At 33.3% G+C, this 15,639-nt stretch overlaps 1 long non-coding RNA gene across 1 annotated transcript in view; it reads left to right on the forward strand.

Moving 5' to 3' along the window:
• LOC148093277 (uncharacterized) overlaps positions 1-15,639 on the forward strand; it is a 206,769-nt gene that overhangs the window by 146,877 nt on the left and 44,253 nt on the right. Inside the window, exon 3 of the long non-coding RNA XR_015714368.1 lies at positions 11,264-11,340. This is a non-coding gene — a long non-coding RNA (uncharacterized LOC148093277). The remainder of the gene's footprint in view (positions 1-11,263; positions 11,341-15,639) is intronic.

The following is a 15,639-nucleotide window of genomic DNA, read 5'->3' on the forward strand; positions in this document are numbered from 1 at the left end:
TGTGTATATTCATATATGTGCGTGTAGAAATACTAATAATTAATACAATTATTTCAACAACAGAGACTATTTTATTCCTGAATTCCCTTTAAAGTAATTTTGGCACCATATAAAAATGCATTATAACCTTATAATTTTATATCAACTATATCTTCTCTTTATATACTTTCAAACAGATGTAGTCTTTTTTCTTAAAGATTCCAGAGTCATTATCCTAGGGCTTAAGTATAAAAATGATTCTAGCTATGGGTCTTTAAAGAATCTAGATGCCTCGGCTAGCCCCTAAACATTCTGATTTGTTGGAACCGAGAAAAGACTCAAACATCTGCACTTTTATTTTTATTTATTTACTTTTAAAATATATGTTTTTATTTCAGAGAGAGGAAGGGAAAGGGAGAGATAGGAATATCAATGATGAGAGTCATTGATCCGCTGCCTCATGCACATCCCCTACTGGGGGTCCAGCCTGAAATCCTGGCATGTGTCCTGACTGGGTCCCTGCTCAACCACTGGGCCATGCCTGTGGGGCAGCATCTGCACTTTTAACAAGCAATCCTGGTGATTCTGATACAGGTATTTCTTGGATTACATTTTTTTAGTATTTTACTCTAGATGAGAATTACCTAGCTCAGTATCAGATGCAATTATACTTTAAATTACTTCCCTTTGTTGATGACTTTAATAAACTTAAGCAGATCCTTCACTGAATTATTGACTGACTCTCAGCCAAAGAGAATGCCAAAATTAAAAAATTATAGTTTTCTATATTTCCATATGTTATGAACTTCATTGTCATGGGTTGTGCTTCCAAGTAGAACTCTTTAGTTTTAATTCGAGCATAGTTCCCCTTCCATATTTCTGATTTACGTGGTATCGAGAAGACTGTGCATTGGAAAAAACAGGAGAGGAATCAATAATCAATCAGGACAACCCTGTCCTTTCACTTGAGGAAGAGGATCTTGAAGACAGTGATCAAAGTAAATTCTGCATGGAACTCCTTCCAAGGACACACAGGAAAATGAGAGGAAATATCAAGGTACCTAAATCTCACAGATGTTAGCCAAACTCAGGTCAATTGGCTTCATACCTTAGTTGCTTGGGGGAAATAAGTGCTCAAAGAGATAAAAAAAAAATTGAGGCCAACGTAATTCTCTCTCTTGCCCCCTGTGCACAGTCCTCTAGTCCTTAGAGGCATCTGTTATTTGCCATTTCTCATGTATATTTTCAGAGTTTATTGACTATTGTGTGTGTTGGGTGAGGAGAAGGGGAGAATATAAATGAATGCAGGTCAGGAAATTCCCTTGATTCTAAAATAGCAGGAGACATGCATTAAAGAGTGAGTTAGTGGCTTGAGTTAAAGGCACTGAGCAGCCTACTTACCAATGGAATGTATGTGTCTTAGATATCAGAATAAATATAATATATTCTTCAAGTAAGCTTGTAATGTCCCCGGGAACAAAAATGGAATTTTTAAGCAGGTACTGCTTTCAACAAACAATGGAAATTTAAATGATAATGTATTTTAGTATAATGAAAATTATCTGAGTTCTAAAATACTCCTTGAGATTGTAGAGACACTGCTAACCAATCAAGTGTTATGACAGAGCAAAATCAATGCATACCCTATTATAGCAATGTGTTTGGAAAGTAATTTGGAAGTAAAAAGGAGAAATTACTTTCCTTGACTCATTCATGGAATTTCTTTGTAATATCTAACTAAAAAAAAAATATAATGGCCAAAACAGGGCAAAGTTTGTAACTAATTATTGAATCAAAATGACTTTGAAGACAAAACTTTAATTGAATACTTACTATTTATAAGATACTATGCTAGGGTTATAAAAGGCCCTGGAAGAATTATCAATATAGTTAGAAAATGACATATATGTAAAAAAACCTTTTTCTAATCCAGGATCTGTTTAGAAAGTGAGATTGTACTAAGTGGACTGTGTGAACCATATTCTCTTCAGACCTAAGCTACTCCCTTTTGCAAAGTGCTTCAGCCCAGGTTAACCAGAGGGTCGGTTACGGCAGTGGGTAGATGGTAATGTCTTCTGCTGGAATGACCCACATGTTTTTTTTAGTATATATCAAATTTCAAGAATATTAGTTCTCCTTTGGACTTTATTTCTACTGGTTCTACCAAGTGCCTAGTTGATTTATTTTTGATAAAGTTATTAGTAATTGATTTGACTTTGGGTATTAGAATTCATGTAGGTCACACAATAAGTCATCTTTCTTTGGGAAAAATTTCTCTCTCTGTTATGTGTATGTACATGTGCATTTGTGATTATATTTATATTATTTTAATGTGCTGAGGCTTTTATTTAAATAAATGCCATAATGGTTTTGAATTCAATAAAATGATACCCATCTTCATTGTCTAAATTCACAACAAATGGATGTAAAGAGTCATGATGACTGGAGGTCAAAATATCTGTTTTATTCTTGATAAAAGTGAGATTGGAATACATGGTTTAAATCACAGCTATGATGGGCCTGTCCTCCAACCTTAAACTACGTAGATTTTTTCCACCCATTCTTTGGCTCCGTTGGGCATCCATAGTCTTCCCGTACAGGGACAGATCCTTTAATGCAGTGGATTAGAGCCCCCAGGATGCATACGTCCTGCTGAGACTGATTTAGAAAGGGAACACTGAGGGGACTGGGCTACATTTTCCCTATCCCTTCTCCCAAATACACAAATCAGATTATTTATTCCTCTTGCTCCTAGGAAGTGAATTTCACATCTGTGGCAACCATAGGACAACTGGTGCCTGGACATTGTATTTTACAAAAGCAAGGAAGTTTCAAGAATAATGGGATCATGTTAAGAGGAAGGAGAACCCAGTTTGAAGGCATTGCTACTGAATAAATTTCTGAAATATTTGAGGATCCAAAAATGATAGTGTCTACAATTGATCATAATATATGGTACAAAGTTCATGAGCCCTAATGATGACAAATACAATCGTGCCTGCATACATACATATGCACATATGTACATACATAAATTAGAAAGGGGAGAAAGAACAATGCTATTTTTGTGAAAGATGCACTAGATAAAAAAGGTATATGGAATGATAGAATTGGAAATTCAATATTTATCATTCATGCAGGCAAGGATCATCAATTAGTGCAAAAACTATTATGTCAATGATCTTTGGAGAGAAGGGTATTCAAATATTGGCAAAATAATCCAGCACAGATTGCAAAGGGAAACATTTACATTTCTAGTGTCCAGAACTGGCAGTCATCAGTCATTACCAGCCAAATGACTACATTTATAGCTGATGATCACTCATAGGAAGGCAAGGTGATTATTTTTTTACTTTCTGATATGATGCAATATGAAGAAAATTACCTATAATGTATTCTTGCTAATAATGTTTACCTGAATCTCATAAAGCCTCTACACCCCATTCCAGATTCTAGCACAAAGAAGGAAGGAAGAAGGAGGAAGGGAGGGAAAGACAGGGAAGAAAGGGCAATTTTATCATTCAGTTTCTGCCCCACAACAATTGGTCTGTCTTCGAGTATGAGTCATTTATATTACTAGTATGTAGGCAGTTACAGGCTTTTGTCTATTTTGTTTTATTTTGTTCTATTGGCTCTTCTGTTTAGGACTTTTTGCTGTTAGAAGTTAGTATATTTCAAGTAGTAATTCAAAAATTAGTACAAATACATAGGATTTGTAAGTAAATATTCTCTTGTAATTTTTCTGGCAAAGATTAGTCAGTCAGCGCATTCCCCCCAAAAGCATTTGCTTTTTTAAAAGTAGAAATTTCTATTGCCTGTATCACATGTGTTCAATACACAAACTTCATGTAAGAAATTACATTTTTATGTAAAGCTAGTTAATTCACTGGAGGCCACTCCAGAGCTATGCTAATTAAAATGGTGCCATTTTATAGAGCAAGATGTTATATCCAGAAGCTACTCAGATAGCAGGCACAGGAAACTACTTTGCAAACAAGGCCATCATCTATAGAATTTTAAATGGCTTGCTCTTCCCTTTGATAATTAAGTCTTATAATTTCCAGTTTCAGATCTTAGAAGGGCAGTTACCAATAGTTTCCTATTTCTGTTTACCTATAATTATAAAAAGTGGAAAGCATAAATTCATCTTAGTAAAGTATATTTTTTTCTTAATCAGTTCTTAGAAAATATCTTTTTATTTTTTGATGAGCACTATGATGCCATTATAAAAACTGCTCTCTCAAGTTTTAAAATAAATTGGGTTTATAGCTATGAGATTGTATTTCCAAATGCCAAATGTAATTTGCTCTGACAGGAGGAATTTTTCCCCAAAGACAAATGTTCAAGTTCTTCCATTGTTTAATGGCAAATTAAATAGAAAACTTCTCTTTTCATACCTGCATATACTTTATTTAGCTTCCTTCCATCTGCTCTGCAAGTGCTTTTATAAAACTGTATCCCATGGCAACCCCCAATGGCATTTAGCTCCCTGTCTCCCAGCTGAGCTCATCTCTCCCAGGGAAACCACCTTAGCACTCCAGGGACAGCATTTTTTTTTTTTTTTTTGGTTAATTTAGGAGGAGCTTTTTTGTGAAAATTTCTTCCACAATTTCCATTATATAGTACAGATATTGCATATACATTCCTTTATACTTACAGGAAGATATTTGATTATGAATCATGTTTAAATCCTAAAGATGAGAATGAGTTACATTATTTCACAAAACCACTACTCTCCTATCTGTAGACAAAGAAATCACAGATAATCATTTTTATCAATGTGAACGAGATCTTTTATCCTAGAAAGTTATTCGAAATAAAAGCTTATACATTTAGAATTTTAGTGGGAAGAGAAAAAATTAAGTTCATTTTCTTTATACTTATAATACATAACTGTATGAATTAACTTGTTAATTTATGCTGAGAGAATTGTGGCATACTGCAAAAAAAGCAGTGAGCCCAAATCAGCCAACCTGGGATCTGTTCCCAGGGGGGCCACTTACAGCCTTACTATTTAGAAGTCGTTAAATCTCTCTAAGCCTCAAGTTCCCAGTTTAAAAAATGGGTGAAACTTCACAGGGAGTTGTGAAGATGGTATGAGATTATTATAAAGATGTTTCATTAAAGACAAAACACTATTCAGGGTTTATTATTACATTCTCTACCTCAACATTTTATTATCTCGAGTGTTATCTATACACAATTAAAACATAATGATATTGTAGCTTTAAGCACATTTATTTAAAACTGAAATAAAATTATTGTTGGTATTTGAAATCTTGAGTGAGAAAGGAATAGTAAACTGCTTTCTGCATAGTCTGTCCTTATGAAACCAAAGTATTTGAATTTAAAATTGCTTTTGTACCTTTGAATATACATATATGTACTAATAACTGTTTTCAAAGCATAATTATTTTTAAAAGTGCTTTAGCACTGTATTGTGTTAAACCACTGTGAAGAAATTAAAATTTATGTGTGCTTAAAAATACACTTATTATCAAACGATCTTATTTCATTTCTCCTTCAGATGCTATTATTGGTAACACTGATGTTTATAAAAGTAATGCATGACTTTTACATTCTAATTAATCTTATTCAAAACACTATTCATGTGTTTTTACAAAACTCTGAATTGTAAATTACAAATACACTTGATCAAAATTCATTAACATAGAATTTGCTTTAGAAAATAAAGGCAATGATTTTAGAAAAGCTTTAAAACTAAAAATTTATTCAGAAAAATATTTTATTAAATAGCATTCAGTATGTAATTGTACTCTCTGATATGAAAGAAACCATGGGGAGGGAAACCTATACTGTACCAATATTTCTATATATAATAAAATCATATAATGAAAAAAAATCATTTTATACATAACAAAATCATATAATTACTACTGAGAAAAGTTAATATAAGTAGTTGTAAATGCTATCACTGCACTTTTCAGTGACCACCTCTTTGAGACTATGCATCTCTGTGGATAATTTAGTCTCAGATAATTTATTCCAGCTTCAAAATTAGGTGAGTCTCAAATAGTTTTCTCCTTTTGCTAAACCACAACCACACAAAATAGGAAAATACAAATTCATACTATTAAATTACTATATTAATTCATTTTAATCAGTTCGTTGACCATATGTTTTCTTAAAGAATATTATTAAGCCGTTATAACAGTGCTGTTATCGCTGTTGGGGGTTCCCACTGAAGACTCTGGGGCCTAAACCCCAGGCTAGGCTTCCCAGCCAAGAGCACCAGAACTGAGAAAGGTGCCCACATAATATCTGGCTGTGAAAAGTAGCAGGGTTTCTGTCTGCCAAGGAGAGATAGCTGAGACTGCAGGCATCGTCTTAAAGAGCCAATGCACAAAGTTTTCTGTGCAGCCTCTTACCTTAGGCTCCAGCAGAGGGAGGGCAGAGTGGACTGGAGCTGTGTGAGGAATATCTAGGGTTGTGGGCTCCGGAGAATGAGATCAGAGGGCACCCCCCTGGATTCCTGTGCCTAGTCATTCCCCGAGACCATGGAGGACATCTTTCTCTGGCACACAATTTGTGGCTTTTGCCTGAGGGGTGAAGCAGTTGCCCCACCCTGCTGGAAAACCTCTCACCCTATCCCGAGGAGGAGTTTCTACAGCCTGAGGCTTGTTAAGAGACTGATAACAACCAGTTGTCCCACTCTGTGGAGCTTCTACAGCCTGAGGCATTTCTATTGGACTTTAAGTTTATTTCTCCTTAATTTGAAAGAGTGTGGTCAATATTCATAGTTGTTTGCCTTTCGAATTTGCTTATGGTACATTTTGTCATTTAAAAAATATGTCAATGTATCTGTATTTAGAATTATAAGTGACTATATCTGTAGTTTCTTTTGTTTCTGGATTTATATCATTGTTAGAAAATCTTACCTCCAGATTATAAAGCATTAACTTATGTTTTCTTCTGGTGCATATATTTATTCACTTTTTAAATATTTAAATGCCTCAGATATCTGTTCCCCCTTTTTTGTGAGAATGTTTAAGTTCTACTCTTTTAACAATTTTCAGTTATACAATACAGTGTTATGAACTGTAGACATCATGGTATACTTTAGATCTTACTCATCTTAGAAATGGAAGTTTGTACCCTTTTACCAGTCTTTCCTTCACTTAAAGTTAGTCTTCATTAAAGCCTGTTGTGTCTTAAGAACTTAATTGTCATTCTGAGCCTGCAGTGCAGAGTGTGAGTTACAATGACTTTTGGGTGAGGTGTTTATGTTTTACATGATATGTATGTATCTATCAATTCGTATTCATAATATTCTTATGAGTAGATGCTGAATGACAAAAACCTTTTCAACACTTAGGATGCTCATAAAATTTATCTTCATAAATCTATTTATATGATGAATTTTTAAAATGACTTTTCTGTTATCGAACTATTCTTGTTTTCCTGGAGTAAGTCTCACTTTGTAATGATGTGATAAGATTTCTTTTTATTTTATATCTTATTTTATTTTAAAATATATTTTTATTAATTTCAGAGAGAGGAAGGGAGAGGGAGAGAGATATAGAAACATCAATGATGAGAGGGAGTCCATGGTCTGCCTCCTGCATGCCCCCTACTGGAAATCAAGCCTGCTACCTGGGCATGTGCCCAGACTGGGAATCGAACCGTGACCTCCAGGTTCATGGGTGGACAATCAAACACTTAGCCACACCAGCCAGGTGATGTGATAAGTTTTTAAATGTGGAGTTGGATTCTATTTGTTATATTTTACTTATGAATTTTTTCATGAATAGGCATATAGATTGATCTGTAGTTTTCTTATGTAATTTTATCAAGCTTTAGTACCTATTATTTTCATTTTAAGAAATAATTTAGAAATGTTTCTTTGTATAGTCTCAGGAACAACTTAAATAGTATTGGCATTATTAGGTCTTTGGAGATTTAATTGACTACATTAATGAAAATATCTGAGCCTGATTCTTTTGTCTACGGTATTTGTTTTATAACTTCTATAGAAATGGGTCTATTTAAGCTTTTTTCTCTGCTGTGGCCAATTTTTGTAAAATAACAAAACAATATAATTTGATATAATATATAGCTTGTATTGGAAAGAAACAGAAAATTTTAACATAACATTTAACTTCTCTATTGACCAAATTTTCCAACTAAAAATAAGCAGTCCTTGTGATATAAGGGATGAACCTTTATTCAGTAATCTCTAATTTAAGCCTATGTTAATATTTAGCTTATTAATGATTAATGAATAACCCATAATGATTTGTATCATAATGAAAACACCTTATAGACTTAAGTAGGGAACTCAACAATACATTTATGTTGAAGTAAACAAAACACATGTGAACTATAATAACTATATTAAAAATAGCCAGTGCATTAACAACCATGAGAGATTTTTATTTTATGAATATATATTGTATATATATGTACATACATATAATGGTAGATAGATTAGATAAATAGGTAGGTAGGTAAAATAGAAATAGAAAGATTGATGGTTATATCAGTTTGAAGCCCAGCTGCTCGTTTAGAAGCACAGATTTTCATACATGTTATTATATCACTATTTTTTGATTATCAATTTTTTTTTTTTTTTGGTTAATCCTTACCCAAGAGTATATTTTCCATTGATTTTTTTTTTTTTTTTAGAGAGAGTGCGGGGGAGAGAGGGAGGAGAGAGAGAAAGAGAGAGAGAGAAACATCGATGTGAGAGAGACACATCAATTGGTTGCTCTCCACACGCACCCCGACCGAGACTGGGGATTGAACCTGCAACCAAGTTACACACCCATGACTGGGAATTGAACTATGAGACCCTTCTGTATGTGGGCCCACGCTCTAACCACTGAGAAACTCTGGTTAGGGCTGATTATCAGATCTTTATCAAACTTGTTCATCCACTGAAAATCCAAGTGGAATGACATATATTAACTCCTATTATAACAATTTATCCCCCTTACTGGAAGTCTGTCATAATAAATATGCAAATTATCTATTTTTGAATTAAACAATTGTTAATAAAAATATAAAAGTATGCTTGAAATGAGTGGGGCAACCTTGGATGTGGCATGCTCAGTCTGAATAGTCAAATCTGTCCAGCATGTTTAGTGAAATAATAATTTTACCTTTAACTTACATTTTTATCTTTGCAAAAGAATCTGCAATAGTCATGGGGGCGTGGTTTCAAAGGTAAATCACATGTCTAATCATTATGTACCATCTGTTGACTAAACCTTGACATCCTCCCACTTCTGCCCAAATACTTTTTTTGGGATATGCTTGTCGATACAATTCTGTATTCAATTAATTCTCTCTCAGGATTCAACTCAGCCACTTACAAAGGTAATTTTCACACCCACCTCACCAAATGTTCAAATATATAAGAATCCCAGTGGTGACTACAGTTTAGTCTCAAACTCCCTCATTTCCCCAGGTACATACCTCTTTATGTAAGCTTTGTTCTTTCCTTTCTTCCGTTCCTCCCTCCCTCCTCCTCTCCCTCTCTTCTTTCCTTTAATTGTCTCTCACGCCATATTACACAAAAGGAAGTAAATGTTGGGCCAGCATATATGAAGAGAGAAAACATTTGGCTTATTAAGCTTTCAAAAGGCTGGCTGGAGAACCTAAAATGAATGAAGCAGTAGAATGCATAATACTAATTACATAACTTCTGCACACTGTGTTAGGGTTTCTGTTTATTTTCATTATGCTAGTAGGTTCATCGATATTTTACAATACTTTGTAATTGGAACTTAGATTTTAATATCTAACATGTATTTAAATTATATAATCTGTAAAAAATGAGATCCTTTGAACAATGAAAAGTTTTCATTTTAATTTAAGCAAAATTGAAGGTAGCCATAATTAAAGCTGGATGACAGTAGTTGGACTATTCTGAGCCAAAGAAGGGTAGCATTTTTTCATTTGTAAAAGAAGTCATTTGCAATTGTTGATGGATATTTGATTCCTAATACAATGCTTATTTTGGGTATTTGAAAATGCACAATTTATAAAAAAATGTTTAATGACAGTAGAAATAACAATGACCTATTTTAAAAATTGCATTGATAATAATTTAAAGATTAATGGAAATTTTCATAGGTCTATACAATGCATTTTTCTCTCGTGGAAACATTTTTGTTGTCATTATTGTTACTTCTCTAACTGGTTTTTCTGATTTTCAATCGTCGTATGTAGTTTTTATTTAATTTTACTACCATATATGATCACAATCTGTTTCCAGTGGCTGCTGTTGACTTTTTAAATCAACTTATGAGTTCTATAGACAAACTTACTTTAAACAACCTCTGCTTTAGGGCCATGCACACAGATTCTACAAATGGATCCAACTCTGATATGAAAATGTCATTTTTTATCTACAACTATAATATTACTCTATACATTCTTTGAAAAATTATCAATAATATTGTCTATTAGTACAGTTTGTTAAAATGCCATCTGTGACCTTTCTTTATGTAAAAAGAACATGGGGAGTTTTTAAGAGATTCATGTCAGCTCGTAGAATGGACATGAGCATTCTTAGCCCTTTGAACCAAACATAGGCAATTCAACATTATAGGCTTGTTTGCCTTTTATTGGAGTGGATCCTAAAACAAAGAAGGGGTGGAATAGTTGGTTCTGTTCTCTTCATGGGGATATGAGAGGCAGTGAAGCATGTGGCTTGTGAATATTTTGTCTTGATGTGTTGCTTAGAACGTACAGGGATCCCAAAGTGAAGCTCCTGCTCTTCACACAAAGTGTTTTTTGTTTATCCTTCAAGTGTGTCATCTTTTTATTCATCCTCATTAAGTTTAAAATATTCTGTCAGTTTCAGACTGTGTCATCATGAAATCACTGTATCAAGCTGGGGCCAGATATTCTAGTTTGATTTTTAGTTTGCCCTCTGTCTTTGGAGCTATTGTTGGGTGTCTTAGCTGCTCAGTCACACGTAAAGGGCACAAACCACCTTGTCTGTCTTATGCCAGAAGAGATCATTTTGAACTTTTTTGTTAGGAAATAAAATTTCAGTTGAGTCATTCATAATATACTGATGTATTTAGGTATTTCAAACTGTATAGAAATTGGTATAAATTCTTTCACATGATCTGAATATTGGCACAATTGACATTAAGGGCATTCCCATTTATATTATAGTTTAAAGACTATTTAGGTAGATCCACAGTTTGTACAATATTTATGTGGTCTTTCCATTACACAAAATTCATTTTCTTATAGTTGATTTTTTAATGTTCAACCTTTAATTTACTTATTTTTATTTTCTTTTTAGGAAATGTATTCAAGAAGAATTCTGACAGAATATACTCAGTTGTCCTGCTGTGATTAAACAAGACACTGCTGTATTTTGTAAGTTCATTTATTTTTATCTAAATAAAGAAGATTTTATGCTGCAGAGAACCACTTTTTTTCCATTTGGAATTAGAGTAGAATTTTGCTTTAATGGAAGACTTATTTTTTTTCTAGCTTTCTTTACCTAAATTTTATTTAATTTCAATGAATACTGAAAAACAGTTCTTTTTTATATGAACTCTGTTTTCTTCTACCTATTAACCAATATTTTAATGACTTGAGATAACAACTTTATCAGTTGATGAGCTAGTTAATGGGGCAGTGCTATTGGTAATACTGATTTTGCTTGGATAAATATATTGGTAATTATAGTGTCCTTCATTTCAATGAACAAATATATTCAATTTTATCTGTAGTAATTACCATATGTGGTCTCATGAAGGTAACTAATTCTGACCATCTTTAGGAGACATACTGATTTTATATTGTTACTAATACTTGGATTTTACATTCAAGAATTATAATATTCATCTTGATGAGATCTGATTTGATGTACTGGAATCTAATACTCATTTATTTCACATGGCGCAAAGCAAACAAACAAAGGCTGTTGTTTAGAGTCATGAATGACAGTAAATTGAATGTTTCTTGCCCCTTCAAATTTATAACCCCTCTGATTATCTCAAAGTTGAGAAATTTTGCTATTTCAGTTTTTAAAGCACAGTGTAAAGCAAATAGATTTTCCATCTTTTGCAAGCTGCCTTCTGATATTGACATAAAATAGTTCCTTTGACTCTAATTAGACTTCTGTGCCACACCCAATAGATTGAGAGAATGGAATACATGTCCTCTATTTTGACATTTGCAATTTTTTCTTGCTTTTTATTGTATATCCTCTCTCTTTCTCTTTCCCACCCAACCCCCCCTACCTTTTTGCTTTTCATTCAAGCAGACTACTTCCATAAAGCAAGAGAAAAAAAGTATGCTATGTCTCCCAATTATAAATGGATGGGAGATTAATTAGATGAAAAAGATATAGCTATAGATCTGTAATCAGTGGCACAGTAGCCATTTCAAGTGCTCTTTATCAGAGGTGTTTTGTTACCATAGTATTATTGAACAACTTAATTAGTGCTGAGTAAGGTAACGTGAAGAGCACACTTAAAGGTTACAGCAGATTTTAGAAATCTGTATAGTAACGTGGAGGGCATAAATTAGATTTAAAAAAGACCTTAAAATTGGAGGAAAATTACATTAAAGAAACGAGGGAAATTTTATAAAGACAAATATTAACATACCTCATGAAGGATAAACATAAAGGTTATGTAGAAGATTAACAAAAAAAACCTTCATCTTAAATTTAAACCATGTCACAGCAATTCCATTTTTTCCAAATTATCCATTTAAATTATTATTTTTCTTCATGGAAACCATGGAGTTTTCCCCCATAAAATATTGTGTTTAATAAAAATTGCCAGTTCTCTATTTTTTATTAAATAAGGATTTATCTACATGTGTATTTCTTAAATTCCAATTTTTGGATAATTGAATAACAACAGCTTTAAAATAACTTTATACACTTTTTAAAAATATGTTTTTATTGATATTTAGAGAGATTAAGGGAGAGGGATAGAGAGAGAGAAACATCCATGAGAGAGAAACACCATCGACCGGCTGCCTCCTGCACACCCCCTGCTGGGGATCGAGCCCAAAACCCAGGCATGTGCCCTGACTGGGAATTGAACTAGTGACCTCTTGGTTCATGGGTTGATGTTTAACCACTGAGCCACACCAGCTGGGCAACTTTATACAATTTTATATTAATAGGAAACATTTATTGAATATTTACAATGTGTTAAGTCCTATGTATGAAAAATGGAAAAGAAATTTGGTGTTGAATAAGACCCATGATGAATATACATTTTCTATTAGTATTTCACAGAAGTCTTCTTTCCCCCCATTACTATATCAATCCCTCAGGTCTAAGAAATCCAAGTTGGGAATCATAGAGGTATTATTAGGATTTAGGCTAGTAGAAAGCAAGAAAGAAATTTAAGAACCAGGAACAAATGTGTTCTTGGCTTTGGTCACACTCCTCTTGTTGACTCTGAGCACTTGTGTTCTATTCAGCTAATGAGGAATCTGGGATACAAGGAGGTACAGGAGAGAAATACAGTTTGTGATTGAAATTTCTCAGCAATAGTGTCTCTGATAAAAATTTAAAGGAAGTAGAATAATTCTATTGGAAGAAGGAAACAGTGAAATAACTGAATATTATTCTTCACATATGCGAAGTGACCTTATAGCAAAGGCAACTAAATTTTGTAGTGACTAAAAAAACCCCTGTAGTATAATAAACCTGGACTATTATCAGTAAAGGTTTTCATGCTGTGAGAATTTTTAAGCACTAAAGTAACTGCAGATAAAACTTTGAAAATCCTTTAATTTGAAAGATTTTTAAGAAACAAAGCTGATACTATCTTGCAGGGACTGTCTGAGAGAAAAGTGCTCATTGATCCAAAATGAATTCTTTCAAACCCAGTTACTGTTTTACATTCTGTCATAGGTTATTAGCTTCAATCAACATTGGCTTTGCTCTCCTGAGACCATACAGAGGAGAAAGTTAACGGGTTTAGCAAAGCATCTGTTCAGCTATGGTCCCAGCTGAATAACTGTCCAGTCCCTAATGGAGGATTAGTACAGTTTTCTCTAAGGGTGTAAAGCACCATCAAAGTAGACCCTCTGCATTTGGAATGAGAACATCCCTGGGAGATACATACACTATATCATTGGCTGAAATTCATCTACACAAATGTTTAATGAGCACATTAAAAAAAATCACAGCTATCTTTTTGCTGTCCATTATTGATATTCCCTTAATAAAGGATGACACTTGGTGTGCTTTCAATAGATGTTATTTTTCTGGTATTTTAGACAATGAATAATTTCAGCCTAGAAATCATTCTGTCTTCTGGCATATAATGCTTTTTTTGTTTTTCTATATAGGCTTTCTTTTCCCATAAATTCAGTAGAGATGAAATCCGCATTACATTTTTTCAAGTTTTTTTTTTTTTTTTTTTTTTTTTTTAAATTTAGGGGATTTAATCATGTATATTTGTGCTAAGAGCTTTGGAGGAATAAAAGTACAAAATATTACTGCTTTAAATTGCTTCTATAATCTCATTGTGGAGAAAATATCAGTTATATAAAAATTAAATATAGGGTTAAGACCAGTAAAAAAATGCAGACTGTATTATAACTCTCTGACCTCCCATATCTTAAGTCTATTCTTTGTATGCCACGTACATAGTCAAAGAGATGTAGGGGAGAAAGAACAATGAATGGATGAAGTGCTACATTTATTCAGAGAATCAGTGTAATTAAAATTGAGAAATGAAATATAGATAAAACTTAGGTGGATTCTAACGGACTGCTGTCACAGATGGGATAGTCAGGCTTGACTTTAGAATTTGCTTAGGATGTGATAGTACATTCCAGCTTCAAAGGTACTGGAAAAAGACTTTTATGAAGTGAATAGTGGGAAGCTAAGCTGAGTAGATGAGGTTTGTGTAAATCATGAAAGGCCCTGTTTCCATGCTGGGTAACCTATACTTTATCCAGTGGGAAGCAGTCACGAGAGACATTTCAGTGCAATTCTCTCCTATATATTCCTGAGAAACTGATATAGGGGGAAAGGGTGAAAAATATAAAAAAGATGATGCCATACTTCTAACTCTGAATAAGCAGGGAAATGTGCAACCAATGGACATGTGAAAATTAAGAATTTGGAGTGGAGGGGGCATTTTTTTAAGTGAATAATAAATGCATTGAGATCTTTCAGTTTTGAAACATTCTCAAGTTATTTTCCATGAGTTTCTTATCTCTACTTATATTTTCATCTCAGCCCTATTCCTTTTGTTGTTGTTTTTTTTTTTTTTTTAAATATTATTGCATTTTTTATCATAAGACAAGTGGTCATTTGTATTTATTTTCATCTTATATTGTCACTGTATCTCTAGTTTACCTAAAAGGGAATTTTTAACTGAATAAACAGGGGTTCTTGAAATGTTGAAAGAAATAGTAATTCATTTTGGAGTAGCTTTTACCCATATAAAGTCCAGAGTTGACATTCAAGAGTACTTGTTTCCTTCATTAAAGATCAAACCATTTGTTTTATAACCATGAACATTTTGTAGCAACAAAATAGATTTGATTCTTTGTTTCATTTACAAATCTTCTTACTGTCCTAAAAGACAGACAGAAACTTGATTAGAAAGAGATGGCTATGAGGTGGTAGCCTAGACATTTCAATTGTTGCTTTGCTCAGGTCCTAGCAGGCATCTACTTATGATGTGG

This window comes from Miniopterus natalensis, chromosome 4 (assembly GCF_054644295.1).
Source record: "Miniopterus natalensis isolate mMinNat1 chromosome 4, mMinNat1.hap1, whole genome shotgun sequence".
Taxonomy (NCBI): Eukaryota; Metazoa; Chordata; class Mammalia; order Chiroptera; family Miniopteridae; genus Miniopterus; species Miniopterus natalensis.